This window comes from Dipodomys spectabilis, unplaced genomic scaffold (genome assembly GCF_019054845.1).
Source record: "Dipodomys spectabilis isolate Male_0828 unplaced genomic scaffold, ASM1905484v1 ptg000333l, whole genome shotgun sequence".
NCBI lineage: Eukaryota > Metazoa > Chordata > Mammalia > Rodentia > Heteromyidae > Dipodomys > Dipodomys spectabilis.
In genome coordinates this window covers 3,804,588-3,820,583 of record NW_024871010.1, presented here as the reverse complement: position 1 = coordinate 3,820,583, position 15,996 = coordinate 3,804,588, and the positions used below count along the sequence as shown (strand labels likewise).

General features: G+C 37.4%; 1 non-coding gene across 1 annotated transcript; it reads right to left on the bottom strand.

The window, feature by feature from the left end:
* Positions 1 to 589: 589 nt before the first annotated feature.
* On the bottom strand, positions 590 to 691 carry LOC122095080. The gene has a single exon (XR_006145026.1). It is a non-coding gene; the product is annotated as a U6 spliceosomal RNA (small nuclear RNA).
* Positions 692 to 15,996: the final 15,305 nt, after the last annotated feature.

Here is a 15,996-nt window from a genome sequence, read left to right as displayed (position 1 = left end):
CCTTACCTTGGGGTTCATGTTGCCTAACATCAAGTTATATGATGTTTTCTGCTTGTCTCAGACACATAGTAGTTATTGCAAATAAGGAAACCATGGGATATATGTTTCTTTTTGGGCCTGGCTTACTTCACTTCTTTGGGCCTGGCTTAATTCACTTAATATAATTTTTGCCAAGTCTTTCCATTTCCTAGCAAACTGGGTGATGCCATTCTTTCTGATGGAGGCATAGAATTGCAGTACACACACACACACACACACACACACACACACACACACACACACACACACACAAATACATACACTTTCTTGATCCATTCATTTACTGTGGGGCATCGGGTTTGGTTATGTATCTTATCTATGGTAAATAATGCTGCAATGAACATAGTTTTGCTGGTAGTTTTAGTATGGTCTTGTTTGTGATCATTTGGATGAATGCCCAAAATGGGATTGCTGGGTCTTAGAGGCACTCTATGTAGTTTTTTGAGGAACCTCCATACTACTTTCCAAAGTCTTCGAACAAGTTTATACTCCCAACAAAAATGCATTAAGATCCCCTTCTGTCCAAAGCCCATCCAGCATCTGTTCTTTTAAAAATCGGGAATGCTTCACGAACATGCGTGTCATCCTCAGTCAGGGGCTATTGTTCTCTTTATTGTTCCAATGTTAGTGTATGTACTACTGAATTGAGCACAGAACATTTTTATATATAAAGTGTAATTGATTTTCTTTTTTTTTTTTTTTTTGGGTCCGGTCGTGGGGCCTGAACTCTGGGCCTGGCGCTGTCCCACAGCTCTTCAGCTAAAGGCTAGCGCTCTACCACTTGAGCCACAGCGCCACTTCCGGGTTTTTTCTTTTTGCTTATGTGGTGCTGAGGAATCGAACCCAGGGCCTCAGGCATGCAAGGCAAGTGCTCTACCACTGAACCAACTTCCCAGCCCCGTAATTGATTTTCTTAAAGTAGACAATTCCACAAAAATTAAATTCAAAAGAATTGTGGTGAAATTTTAGAACCATGTATTTTTTACATAACACATTTAAGAATAAAGTCAAGATTGACATGTCAAAAACAAAATAATTCCAGACATTTGTTGTTCAACGCATGTGTTGGAGGAGGAATTCAATTATTCTGTACAAGGAACCTGTGATAATGAACACTATAGAAAGTGTTAAGATTTGTTAAAAGTTTTAATGTTTTAAATATGTTTAATTTTGGGAATTTGCTCATATATGCCAAAATTTACACTATTTAGCAGGATGTAAAACTTTTCCACAAAGCATATAAGATTCATGGTAGCAGTCATACACTACTAAGTATGTACATTTCAGAGTTTATAGAAACTGTACTAATGAGCAGTTGCAAAGTGTTTGTGTAAAGAAGCAGAGTGAAGATTTAAGACATTACCTTCACAGTTTCTGTTAAAATTTAAGGGCTTCCTTACTTTATATGTTAGCGAGGAACAAATGATGGTATAAGCCATATACAAATGATGAGATGAACCATAAATAATAATCTTAGTGAGTAACTTTAAAGGCTATTGATAGCCTATAAAATTCTGGTTTAACATCATAGACTTAGGCAGTTTTAAATGTACAGCAATATGAGAAAATAATAAATCGAATATGTAGTACATTTCAAATATTGGGAACAGTGGTAATTGTTTTGTTTTTTTATTTTATTAATCATTAATATTTATGTATTGGTTTTCCTTATTTGTAGCATTGTTTTCCTTGTTGTAATATAATACAACTTTTTGTAAGTCATCATTAGGAAGTACTTTGAGAATGTTATTGGATGGCCACTCTGTTTTTTATAGGTAAATGTGAATTTACAAAAAGCAAAATTAGTAAAAACAAAACATTGATTAAACATTTTATCAATTAGAATCTGAATCAGGAGTGTTGATAAATGTCCACACCTAAATTTTTAGCCCTAGACTGAAGCACTAGTGTAACAACGTTGAGCACACAAAAGTGAGAGATTGTGTTTTGTTTTGTTTTGTTTTTGTTGGTTGTGGGGCTTGAACTCTGGGTCCTGGGTGCTGTCTTTCAGCTCTTCAGCTCAAGGCTAGTGCTACTACTTGAGTCACAGCAACTCTTCCATCTTTTTCTGCTTATGTGGTGCTGAGGAATCAAACCCAGGACCTCATGCATGCAAGGCAAGCACTCTACACTGAACCACCCTCCCAGCACCTGAAAGACTGTGTTTTAAAAAAATCATCTAAACAACGTTTACTTTCTGCTTTGGGTTATATAATGAAATAAAGAATATCTTTTTATGTTTTTGAATGGTCATACTTCTAAACTTACATTAAATTCAGCCACTTTATCCTTTACAAAGTCATGTAATATCTCTGAGAGTTTGCTTCTGTAAAGATTGTTTTTTTATTGATAATTTATTCTGAATAATTTTTTATTTTTTTATCAAAATCACTTTATATTTTATGGTTTATCCTGTTTTTTTTTTTAAGTGTGAAAATACCAGTCAGAGGGGTTACAATTACATGGGCAAGGTAATGAGTACATTTCTTATCAAGCATTGTTGCATACTCCTTTGTTTCCCCTTACCATCCCTTCCAATCTCACCCCCCTTACATCCCGTTTCCCCATCCCACTTCCCCCCACCCAAAGTTGTAAAATTCGTTTTTTCGACATAATGTTTTGTATATCCCATTGTTGCAATGGGTCCACCTGTATCCCTATTTAAAAATGTTTTTCCCTTCCCCTCCACAAATTATACCAACATCAAATACAGTGAAAACAGGGGTTATACCATGCGGGAGGGACATACAAAGTAACAAAGAAATCATCTTATAAATATGTTAGAAATAATTACAGGAAAGAAAAATAAATTTGAATTCTTATCTTGCGGTTCATTTCACCTAACATCAACTTATCTAACAATTTCTGCGTGTCTCAGACATACACTAGCAATTGCTAATAAGTGAAACCATGGGACCTATGATTCTTTGGACCTGGTTTTCTTCACTTAATATAATTTTTCAAAGTTTCCATTTCCTGGGGCAATATCATTCTTTCAGATAGAGATATAGAATTCCATTGTGTATATATACAACATTTTCTTCATCCATTCATCTACTGAGGGGCATCTGGGTTGGTTCCATATCTTAGCTATGGTAATGCTGCAATAAATATATTTGTGCTGGTAGTTTTAGTATGATCTTGTTTGTGATCATTTGGGTAAATGCCCAAAAGTGGGATTGCTGGGTCATAGGGAAGCTCTATGTGGAGTCTTTGGAGGAATCTCCATACTACATTCCAAAGTGGTTGAACAAGATTACACACACACTAAACATGCATTAAGGTTCCCTTTTGTCCACATCCCCTCCAGCATCTGTTGGTTTTAGAGTTCTTGATTATAGCCATTCTAACTTACGTGAGGTGATATCTCAATGTTGATTGATTTGCATTTCTTTTATGGCTAGGGAGGTTGAGCATGTGTTTATTGGTCACCCTTCTTTCCTCTTCAGAGAAGTTTCTCTTTATGTCTTTAGCCCACTTATTTATTGGACAGTATTTTCGTTGAGTATTTGTTGTTGGAGGATTTAATTTTTTGTTTTCCAGGTCTATTTTAGATATGAAACCCTTGTCGGTTGTATGGCTAGTGAAGATCATCTCAGATTCCGTGGGCTTTCTATTGATCCTGCTAGCTATGTCCTTTGCCATGCAGAAGCTCTGCAATTGCATGCAATCCCATTTGTCCAACCTTTCTTTCCTTCGTTGTGCTTCTGGGTTTCTTTTTAGAAAATTTCAGCCTTTGTCAAAGAGACCTAGGGTTTCTCCTATTCCATCATGTAATGTTTTCAGAATGTCTGCTTTGACTCTGAGGTCTTTGATCCATTTGGAGTTGATTCTGGTATAGGGTGATATATAAGGATCTAGCCTTAATTTTCTACAAGTGATTAACCAATTTTGCCAATACCATTTACTGAGCAGTCTGTCTTTCTTTGATTTTATCTTTTTAGATCCTTTATTGAATATTAGATGATTATGGGTCTGTAGGTTAATTTCTGGGTTTTTAATTCTATTCTATTGTTCCATTGTTCTTGTACCAGTACAAAACAGTTTTAATTTATATGGCTTTGTAGTAGAGTTTGAAGTTTGGTATTGATATTCCTCCAACACTGTTCTTTCTGATAAGTATCGCTTTTTGCAATTGGGGGTCTTTTGCTTTTCCATATGAATTTTTGGAATGCCTCTTCTATTTCCTTGAGGAATGCGTTTGGAATATTGATAAGTATGGCATTGAACTTGTAGATAGCCTTGGGAAATATTGCCATTTTCACAATGTTTATCCTTCCTATCGAGGAGCATGGGAGGTTTTGCCAATTTCTAAGTTCTGTTTTGATTTCCTTTTTCAGATTTTTAAAGTTTTCATCATAGAAGTCTTTCACTGCTTTGGTTAAGTTAATTCCTAGGTATTTTATTTTTGTGGGGCTATTACAAATGGAAAAGCTTTCTTGATTTGAGCCACGCTTTTCTCATTGTTGGCATACAGAAAAGCCATTAATTTGGGGGTTAATTTTATACCCTGCTATTTTGCCAAAGTTTTGAATCAGCTTGAGTAATTTGGGAGTGGAGTCCATGGGATTCTTTAAGTACAAGATCATGTCATTTGCAAAGAGGGAGAATTTTACTTCTTCTTTCTCTATTTGGATCCCTTTTATGGAATATTGTCTTATTTCTGTAGCTAGGCATTCTAATACTAAATTGAAGAGAAGTTGAAAGAGTGGACATCCTTGTCTCATTCCTGAGTTAAGAGGAAATGGCTTTAGTATTTCACTGTTAATTATATAATGCTGGATGTAGGTTTTCCATATGCAGCTTTTATTGTATTGAGGAATGTTCCATGGATCCTAATTTTTCCAGAACCTTCATCATAAAGGGGTGTTGGATCTGGTCCAATGCTTTTTCTGCATCTGTTGAGATAACCATGTGATTTTAATCCTTGCTCTTGTTGATGTGATAAATTATATTAATTGATTTGTGTATATTGAACCAGGTTTGCATCCCAGAAATGAATCCTGTATGATAGTGGTATATGATTTTTTGGAGTAATTGTTGAATTCGATTGGCCAAGATTTTGTTGAAAAGCTTTGCATCAATGTTCATCAAAGGAATGGGTCTATAGTTCTCTTTCTTTGATGATTCCCTGCCTGGTTTTGGGATGAAGGTTATGATGGCTTCATAGCATGAGTTCGGTAGTGAGCTTTCTCATTCAATTTCATTGAAGAGTTGGAGCAGTATTGGTGTGAGCTGTTTTGAAGGTCTTGTACAATTCTGCTGTAAATCCATCAGTTCCTGGGATTTTTTTAGATGGGTGGCCTCTTATTGGTGTGTTTATTTCAACGCTTGATATGGGCCCCTTAAGATGCTTTAACTCATCTTGGTTTAGTATTTGCATGTTGATAATTGCTAGCAATGGGTCCATTTCTGCCAAGTTTTCAAACTTATTAGCATAAAGGTTTGAAAATATTCCCTTATAATGTTCAGAATCTTGGTTGTTTCTGTGGTGATATATCCATTCTCACATCTGAGTTTATTTATTTGGGTGTGTTCCTTCTTTTTCTGATAAGATTTGCTAAGGGTTTGCCAATTTTTTCAAAGAACCAACTTTTTGTTTTGTTGATTCTTTCTGTTTCTTTTTTAATTCTAATTCGTTTAACTCTGATTTAATGTTAATTATTTCTTTCCATCTATTGAATTGGGGTTTATCTTGCTGATCTTTGTCAAGGTGGTTCAGATGTCGCATTAAGTGGTTGGATTCAGATCTCTCTAATTTGTTGGTGTAGGAACTCAGAGCTATAAACTTGTCTCTGAGTACTGCCTTTGCAGTGTCCCAGAGGAACTGGGAACTGGTAATTTGTGTGTTCGTTTTTGTTGAATATCATGGACATTTGAATTTCCTTTCTAATCTCTTCCGTGACCCCCTGGTTATTCAACAGTGTGTCGTTCAGCCTCCATGTGTTACAAGACTTTTTTGGTGTCTTTTGGTGTTGAGTTCTAATTTTATTCCCTTGTGGTCTGAAAGAATGCAAGGTGTAACTTCAGTGTTTCTGAATTTGGACAAGTTTGCTTTGTGACCTAAAATGTGATCTCTTTGGAAAATGTTCCATGTACTGCAGAGTAAATCGTGTATTCTCATGCTACTGGATGAAATATTCAGTAGATGTCTGTTAAATCTATTTGCTCTATGCAGTTGTATAAATCTGCGGTTTCTCTGTTGATTTTTTTGCTGATTTGATCTATATACTGAGGATAGTGGTGTGTTAACATCCTCAACAATTAATGTCTTTGGATCTATGTGAGATCTGAGGGAAAATAGTGTCTTGGATAAATTTTGGTGCTCCATTGTTTGCTGATTCCATATTTAGAATTGTAATATCCTCCTGAAGTAGAGAACCCTTAAGTCGTATGTAGCGACCTTCTTTATCTCTTTTCACTAATTTGAATTCGAAGCATATTTTATCTGATATTATTATAGCAACTCCTTCCTGTTTATTGCAGCCGTTTGCTTGGTAGATTTCATTCCAGCCTTTCATTATAAAAACGTGTTTGTTTTATAGGTAAAGTGTGCCTCCTGAAGGCAGGAGATAGAATTATCTTGCTTTTTAATACAACTAGACAGTCTATTTCGCTAAATTGGAGCTTTAAGTCCGTTAATGTGAGAGGTAGGACTGTGAGGTGTTTGGTAGCTCCTGCCATGCTATCCACCTCCTTGGGGGCTGTGGAAACTTGGTTCTTCCTATGGTTCTTGGATTCTCAGTTTGGGTGTGGTTTCTTAGCCATTATTGTGGTCTTGTTGGTTTTCTGTGTGTAGGCCATCTTTAAGTATTTTTTATAGGGCTGGTTTGGTGGAGATATATTTTTCAGTTTTTCTTTGCTATGGAAAGTTTTTATTTGACCTTCGGTTATGAAGGAGAGTTTAGCTGGGTACAGTATTATTGGTTGAAAATTGTTTGTCTTTAGGGCATGGTATACAGCCTTTCAGGCTCTTCTTGCTTTAATTATCTATGCTGAAAAATATGAGGTGATTCTAATTGGTTTTCCTTTATAGATGATTGATCTTTTCTCCTTGACATTTTTAGGAACTTATTCTTGGTCTGAATTGGTCCTGTGTGGATTATAATGTGACAATGGGAAGTGCTGTTCTGGTCTGGTCTATTTGGGGTTCTACAAGCATCTTGTATCTGAATAGGCCTATCTTTTTGTTTGTTTGGAAAGTTCTCTGCTAGGATCCTGTTAAACAAATTTCCTAGACAATTAACTTCTGTCTCTACGTGCTCCTCTACACCATTTGTCCTCAGAGTAGGCCTTCTGATCGTGTATTCCAAATGTTGAATAGATCTATCATATTTCTTGGATTTGTCTTGGATAGTTGTATGTTCTTTCTCTATAATACCTAGGCTGTCTTCAATCCCCGAGATTCGATCTTCTGCATGCTGTAACCTACTGTTGTCTTTCTACTTGGTTTTTTTATTTCTTTTCCTTCTAATTGGTCGGTTTTGATGGCTTCAAATTCTTTGTTGGAGTTTTGCTTTAGATCTTCTATGAACTTCTTTACTTCCTTAATTTGGTGTTCTCAAATCACTTAGTTGATTGGTTATGGTTTACTTGGACTCTCATTCCTGCTGTTGGGCTCCATTCAGCATTCCCTGTGTGGTCTCCCTGAATTCTTTCAGCTGTCTGTTTATGGATACCATGAATGCCTTTATTGATCTTTGTCTATTCTCATACCGATGTCACAATTCCTGTCTTATGCTTTGATTAGCTTCCTCACGTTCATGCAATTCCTGTAGTTCTCTTTGACTTTTCTCAGCCTGCTCACGCAATTCCTGTCTCTCTTCATCTGTTCTCTGCCTGCTCAGGCAATTCCTTTCTTTCCCTTTGACTGTTCTCAGCCTGCTCTCACAATTCCTTTATTTCTCTTTGACTGTTCTCAACCTGTTCACGCAACTACTGTATCAGTCTTTGAGTCATTTCCTCACAGTCACGAGATTCCTGTATTAATGTTTGTTTTGCCTCCTCTCTCTCTCCCTATCAGGTTCAAACTGAGTCCTTTGCAAGCTTTCATTCTTTTCATTCACCACGTTTACCAGTAGTGTTTGTAGTGCTTTGCAGGAACTCTCTTCTGGATTATTCATTAACTGTTCTGTCACTGGATTATCATGAATGAGAATTGAGATATCCAGACTTGCCATTTTTCTCATGTTTTCCGGCTTGTTCTGCACACTTGATATGAAAGTGACACCAATTTTTTTGCTAAAATACTATTTTAAGGCAAGCATCAAGGAATGTCCTGTAGTTGCATAGACAAAATGGCTGGAGACACAACCTAGTACAACAGATACAATCTATTCAACATCAAACAACTATGCATTAATGGGCTAAGAACAGCAAAGACGAATTTTTCAAATCAGAAATTATTATGTTTAGGGAGAAATGTGGGGAAAATAGGATTAGAAGTATGTGGAGAGATTAAAGTAAATTTAACCAAGTCCTAATCTCAGAGAGGGAAAGGGATTGGACAGAATTATAGGAGAGAAATTAAAAGAAAGATAATCAAAAATGGAAAAACAAAAATTTAAATTTAAAAAGTGAAACATTTAAAAATTGTGTAACTTTAAAGAAGTGATATTGAGAGAAGAAAAGTATAGGATGACAGGAGGGGGGTGATAGAAAGGAGACATGAAAAACTAAAAAATAAAAATTCTTAAAAGTATTTACTTGAAAATTATCTGGTATAAAGATATAATACTGCTATTAAAAAGTTAAGCATAAAAGTTTGTGAATTAAGTAATACATTTCTGGATTAATTATGTACACAATGGGGGATAAGTTCTAATAATGGATGAAAGGTATTTATCTGGGGATGAGTCAAAAGAGCAATTAAGTCACACACAAAAAAAGAAAGACAAAAAAATGAAAAGAATCAAAAACATAAAAAAAAGTTAAAAAGGACCAAAAGGTAAATAGTGATTTTTTTAAAAATGCACACACACACACACACACACACACACACACACACACACACACACACACACACACACACACACACACACCTAAAATAAAAATTAGGAGAAGAAGAAAAAAAACGATTAATAGAAAACAATTTAAAAATTTTTAAAAATGGTACCAACAAGAGTTCTTTAATTTTTTTTTTGGTTGGGGGGTGAGGAATGGAAAGATCCTGTATCTCCCCTGTGTCTGTAACCAGTCTCTTCGTGGAGTCTCTGGTCTGCTTGTGGTGTTTGGTTTTCCTGTGGCCTGATTGATTTCTTACATCAGTTTGTTTGAGCAGTCAATAAAATTCTCCGCTTTATCCAGGATTTTGTGATCCTCTTTCAGGCTAGTTCAGTGGGAGGGAGATCTGCTTTGAGTATCACGAAAGAGAAAGATGGCTCTTTCCTCTAGTTTGGAGATGCTGTGATGAGGCTAAGTTCTGGATAGGGTTGAGGCCTTTCAGCAAACAGTAGCTTTTCCCTGAGGGTCTAGCTCCTGAGACTCCCAGACCCCAGCCTGGAGCCATTCTCAATGTTTATGTTTATTGAATTTCAATTGATTGTCTAGGCTGCTGTAGGTAGGGGAAGCCTCTGGTTCTGTTAACCCAGTGAAGATGGTCACTCCTCTGTAAGGGCAGAAATCTCTCTGTTTGGGCTAGGTGACTTTCTCCTGGGTGGGTCTGAGCTTGGAAGGTCAGGTCAGATACTTGTGACCTGCTAACTGACTCTTTTGTTTTCTTCCAAGGCCTGAGTTGGAGATAGTTGCTCAGCCTGGCCTTTCTCAGTATCAAAGATGATGTCTGGTGGCGTCGGGGGAGGGGCAGCCTTCCCTCCTCTGCTCCATGAGAAGGAGTGAGGATGTCAGGATTCTACTCAGGCAGGAGTCTTTGTTCCTGGGTATCTCTGCTCTGTGATCTGCAGGATGAATTTATCTGCTCCTTTTTAGTTCTTGTTTGTGTTGAGTAGAATCCACTCACCCACTGCATATGGCGACTTTGTCCTGGACTCTCTGTTTTAGATATGGTGGCTATGGGTGCCACAGATGCTGCCACAACCGTGGCTCCTGGCAAGTGCTCAGATCTGTCTTCTTGCCTGGATCTTCCCTCTCTAGTCAAACTCTGTGTACAGTGATGACACACTTGGTGTGATTATCTAGGCTAGTACTGTTCACTGGAACACTAAAACTGCTTTGTATGTGAGAACTTGTTTAGCCTCCAGGTTCTCCTCTACCATCTTCCTCCGACATCCATGAAAATCTTTATATTTTATGTTGATTGGTTATTATACAACAAATACCTTCAAATGTACATGTAGTGTCTAAAGATAGCCGTATTAATATTCTCATATAGCTCTTATTTATCTGTTATGCACTTTCAGTATTATGATATTTCTCTCTCTCTTATACTCTCTCTCATTTCCTCACTTTCTCTTTCATGCTTCATGTCTGCTACTTAGAATTTCTGGTGGTCTACTATCATCATTCAGGATACACTGGTTTGTGGGAACATGAGAGGGATAAGCAGTTACCTTGCCTTATTTAAGAGTTACAACTGTGATGTGATATTATTTTTTGCCATTCTAAATGGTAAAACAACAGATCTAGGAATTCCTTTTCACTTTTATTACTATTATAAATTTTATCTCATAGGAATAATTGGGATGGATAAGATACTTTTAACCTGTGACCTAAAAGTACTTTTCCTTTTACAAACAACCTTTTTCTTTGACTATCAGTGAGTAACTACATGTAATGAAAACAAAGCTATCCTATGGAAAGTACTCTGAAGTTGTTCACAGGGATGAAAAACAAGGTAATGGGGAAGTGAGTACAAAGGATACCCATCAGTTCCGGGAAGATGGCAGAGGAGAAGCTGGAATCTAAACAAGCTTTGGCATAGAAAGCAGTTTTAGAGATCCAGTGAATAGTCCTAAGCCAGAAAACCACACCAAGTGTGCCATCACAGGACAGAGAGTCAGGCCAGAGAGGGAAAATCCAGGCAAGGAGACAGATATGAGCTCTAGCCAGCAGCCACCACGCAGGCAGCTGTGGCGGTGGCAAAGAGCGCATGAGCCATACCTGAGCCACAGAGAGTCCGGGATGAAGAAGCCAGATGCAGTAGGTGAGCAGATTATACTCAACACCAGCAAGAACCGACAAGGAGAGGACATCTTCATCCTGCAGTTCGCAGACCAGAGACGACCCAGGAACCAAGACTCGGCTTGAGTAGAAGCCTGACATCCTCACTCCTTCTCAGGGAGCAGAGGAGGGAAGGCCACCCCTCCCCCCGGCAGTACCGGAGATCTCCATCTTGGATACCGACAAAGCTCGGAGGAGCTGCTAGCTCCAACTCAAGCCTTGGAATAAAGCGAGTCATTTAGCAGGTCACAAGAACTTAATGGAGGTGTGACCTGCCAGACTCAGCTCCACCCAGGGAAAAGTCACCCAGCTCCGGCACCAGCCTTAGGAGTGGCTTTCTTCACTGGGTAATCAGAGCCAGAGGCTGCCCCTCCCTCTAGCAGCATCAACAATCAATGGAAATTCAGTAAACAGAAACCCTGAGAATAGCTCCAGGCTGGGCTCTGTGAGTTTTTCACAAACTAGCCCCAGGGAAAAGCTACTGTTTGTTGAAAGGCCTCAACTCTCCCGAGAACCTAGACTCATCACTGAATGCCCTTCTTTTGTGATTCTCAAAGCAGATCAGCCTCCCATTGAACTAGCCTGGGAAGAGGATCGCCGAATCCTGGGTAGAGCAGAGCATTTTTCTGCCTTTTCAAACAAACTGACTTAAGAAACCAACCAAGCCACAGGACCACAAGCAGACCAGAGACTCCAACAAGAGGCTGGTTACGGACATAAGTGAGATACAGGATTTTTCCCACCCCTCCCAAAAAATTCAAAGAATTTCTTCGTCTTCTTCTTCTTCTTCTTTTTCTTCTTCTTCTTCTTCTTCTTCTTCTTCTTCTTCTTCTTCTTCTTCTTCTTCTTCTTCTTCTTCTTCTTCTTCTTCTTCTTCTTCTTCTTCTTCTTCTTCTTCTTCTTCTTCTTCTTCCTTCTTCTTCTTCTTCTTCTTCTTCTTCTTCTTCTTCTTCTTCTTCTCTTCTTCTTCTTCTTCTTCTTCTTCTTCTTCTTCTTCTTCTTCTTCTTCTTCTTCTTCTTCTTCTTCTTCTTCTTCTTCTTCTTCTTCTTCTTCTTCTTCTTCTTCTTCTTCTTCTTCTTCTGGTACCTTATATAAAAAAGAAAATTTTTTTTCTATTCTAAAACATTATTAATCTTTAATTTTTGACTTTTTTGAAAAAAAAATTGTTGTCCAGTAACTTTTTTTTTTCCCTCTTATAATTTTTATTTTAGGGATACGTGAGTGTGCGTTTTTCTTTCTTTTTTTGTTTTCTTTCTCTTTTTTCTTTTTAAATTATCTTTTTGTTTTTTGTTTAGCTCTACTGAACTTCTGATCTTTTTTTCCTCCTTTCTTATCCTTTTCACCTTTTCCTCTCTTTCATTCTTCTTTATGTGACTTAACTCTTGTCCTGCACTCCTCAGATGAACCCATAGTTGAATATTAGACCCTATCCCCCATTGTGTACACACTTAATCCACAAATTTATTGCTCAATTCAAAACCTCTGAGACTTAAATTCCTTAATAGCAGTACTATCTCTTTATACCTATATAATATTTTAAGCTTTTTTATTCTTAAGTTTTTCACATCTCCTCTATACCCCTCCCCTTCTGTCAATATATTCACGTTCTTCTCCAAATAGATTGTATTTATGTCCATAATATTATTAATTTTTACTTTTCAATTTTTTCTGGCTTCTTTTCTTTTCCCTTTCCCTTCCTTCTTTTTTTCTCTCTCCCTACTTTCATACTACCCAACCTATTTCCTGCTTTAAGATTAGGACTTAATTAACTCTCCCTGAGCCTCCCCACACCAATCTATTCCTATTTTTTACCCACATCTCTCCCTAACCATAATAATTTCTGGTTTTCCAAAGTCTTTTTTGCGGTTCGAAGCCAATTAACATATAGTTGTTTGATGTTGAATAGATGTATCTGTTGAATTAGATCGTATCTGTAGACTATTGACCATACAAATGCAAACTTTGATTGATGGTTGCCTTAAGATAGTGTACGAGCACAAAACTGATGCTATTTTCATTTCAAATGGGCAGAGTAAGCAGGAAAAACACAAGAAAAACGGCAAATCCGGGTATCTTGATAATCAGGGGACAGAACAGATAATGAATAATCCAGAGGAGAGTTCCCAAATAGCTCTACAAACACTGCTGGCAAACATGATAAATGAAAAGATTGAAAGCATACAAAGGACTCTGTATGAGCGTGATAGGGAGAGAGAGAAGGCAATCCAAAAGTTTATACAGGAATATCATAAGCGTGAGGAAACTAGTCAACAACTGATACAGGACTTGCACCAGCAGCTTGGGAATACAAAAAGAGAAAGGCAGGAATGGCGTGAGCAGGCTGAGAACACTCAAAGAGAACAACAGGAATCCCACGAATGGGAGGAAGCTAATCAAAGAGTAATACAGGAATTGAGAGAGCAGGAAGAGAATACACAAAGATCACTAAAGGCATTCATGGAATCCATTAACAAAGAGCTGAAGGAAGTCAGGGAGACCACAAAGGGAATGATGAATAGAAGCCAACAGAAGGAATGGGAGTCCAAGGAAACCATAACCAATCAACTAAGTGAATTGAGAATAAACACTGAACACCAAATTAAGGAAGTAAAGAAGTTCATACAAGATCTAAAACAAAGCTTCAACAAAGAATTTGATTCCATCAAAGCCAACCAATTAGAAGGAAAAGAAATAAAAAAACAACAAGTAGAATGTCTTGACAGCAGGTTAGACCATGCAGAAGATCGAATCTCAGGGATTGAAGACAGCCTAGATATTATAGATAAAGAACATACAACCATCCAAGACAAGTCCAAGAAATATGATAGATCTATCCAACACTTCGAAGACACCATCAGAAGGCCTAATCTAAGGATAATGGGTGTAGAGGAGCACCTAGAAACAGAAGTTAATGGTCTAAGAAATTTGTTTAACAGGATCCTAGCAGAGAACATCCCAAACATGCAAAAAGATAGGCCTATTTAGATACAAGAAGCTTTTAGACCCCCAAATAGACCAGACCAGAATAGGACATCCCACAGTCACATTATAATCCACACAGGATAAACTCAGACCAAGGAAATGATCCTTAAAGCTGTCAAGGAGAAAAGATTAATCACCTATAAAGGGAAACCAATTAGAATCAAGAGAATCTTGAGAAATCAAGATTTCTCAAGAGAGACATTCAAAGCAAGAAGAGCCTGGAATGATGTATGCCATGACCTAAAAACAAACAACTATCACCCAAGAATACTGCAACCAGCTCAACTCTCCTTCATAACTGAAAGGCCAAATAAAAACCTTCCATGGCAAAGAAAAATTGAAACAATACATCTCCACCAAACCAGCCCTACAAAAGTTTCTTAAAGATGTCCTACACATAGAAAACCAACAAGACCACAATAAAGGCCAAGAAATTTCACCCAAACTTAAAATCCAAGAACCATAGGAAGAACCCAGCTTTTGCAGCCCCCAAGAAGGTGAATAACATGGCAGGAACCCCAAATACCTCTCAGTCTTATCTCTTAAAGTTAACGGACTGAACTCTCCCATTAAGCGACATAGACTGTCTTGTTGGATTTGAAAACAAGATCCTTCTATCTGCTGCCTTCAGGTGTCACATCTTGCCCGTAAAAACAAACACATTTTCAATGTTAAGGGCTGTAACAAAATCTACCAAGTAAACGGCCCCCATAAACAGGCGGGAGTTGCAATCCTAATATCATATAAAATAGACTTCATATTAAAATTCGTGAAAACAGATAAAGAAGGTCGCTACATACAAATTAAGGGATCTCTACTTCAGGAAGATATTACAATTCTAAATATCTATTCGCCAAACAATGGAGCACTCAAATTTATCCAAGAAACACTACTTTCCCTCAAATCATATATACATCCAAAGACATTAATTGTTGGGGATTTTAACACACCACTCTCCCCACTAGATAGATCAGCTCCGCAAAAATTCAACAGAGAAACCGCAGATCTAAACAGCTGCATAGATCAACAGGATTTAACAGACATTTACCGAACATTTCACCCAGCAGCATCAGAATACATGTTTTTCTCAGCAGCACATGGAACATTTTCTAAAATAGACCACATTTTAGGCCACAATGCAAACTTGTCTAAATTCAGAACCATTGAAGTTTTACCTTGCATTCTCTCTGACCACAAGGGAATAAAATTAGAACTCAACATCAAAGCCACCAAAGAAAGTCCGGTATCACATGGAGGCTGAACAACACACTGCTGAATCATGAGTTGGTCATGGAAGAGATTAGAAAGGAAATTCAAATGTTCATGGTATTCAACAAAAATGAACACACAAATTACCAGCTCCTCTGGGATACAGCAAAGGCAGTACTCAGAGGCAAGTTTATAGCTCTGAGCAACTACATCAACATATTGGAGAGATCTGAAACCAAAAATTTAGTGACACATCTAAACCTCCTTGAAAAAGACCAGCAAGATAAACCCCAATCAAGTAGACGGAAAGAAATAATTTAAATTATATCAGAATTAAATGAATTAGAATCCAAAAAAACTATAGAAAGAATCAACAAAACAAAGAGTTGGTTCTTCGAAAAAATTAACAAAATTTCCAGACCCTTAGAAAATCTTATCAGAAAAAGAAGAGAACACACCCAAATAAATAAACTCAAGAAGAGAATGGAAACATCACCATGGAAACAACCAAGATTCAAAACATTATAAGCGAATACTTCTCAAAACTTTATGCTAATAAGTTTGAGAACATGACAAAAATGGGCCTTTTCCTAGCAAATATTGACATGACCAAAACTAAACCAAGATGAATTAAACCAGATTAGCAG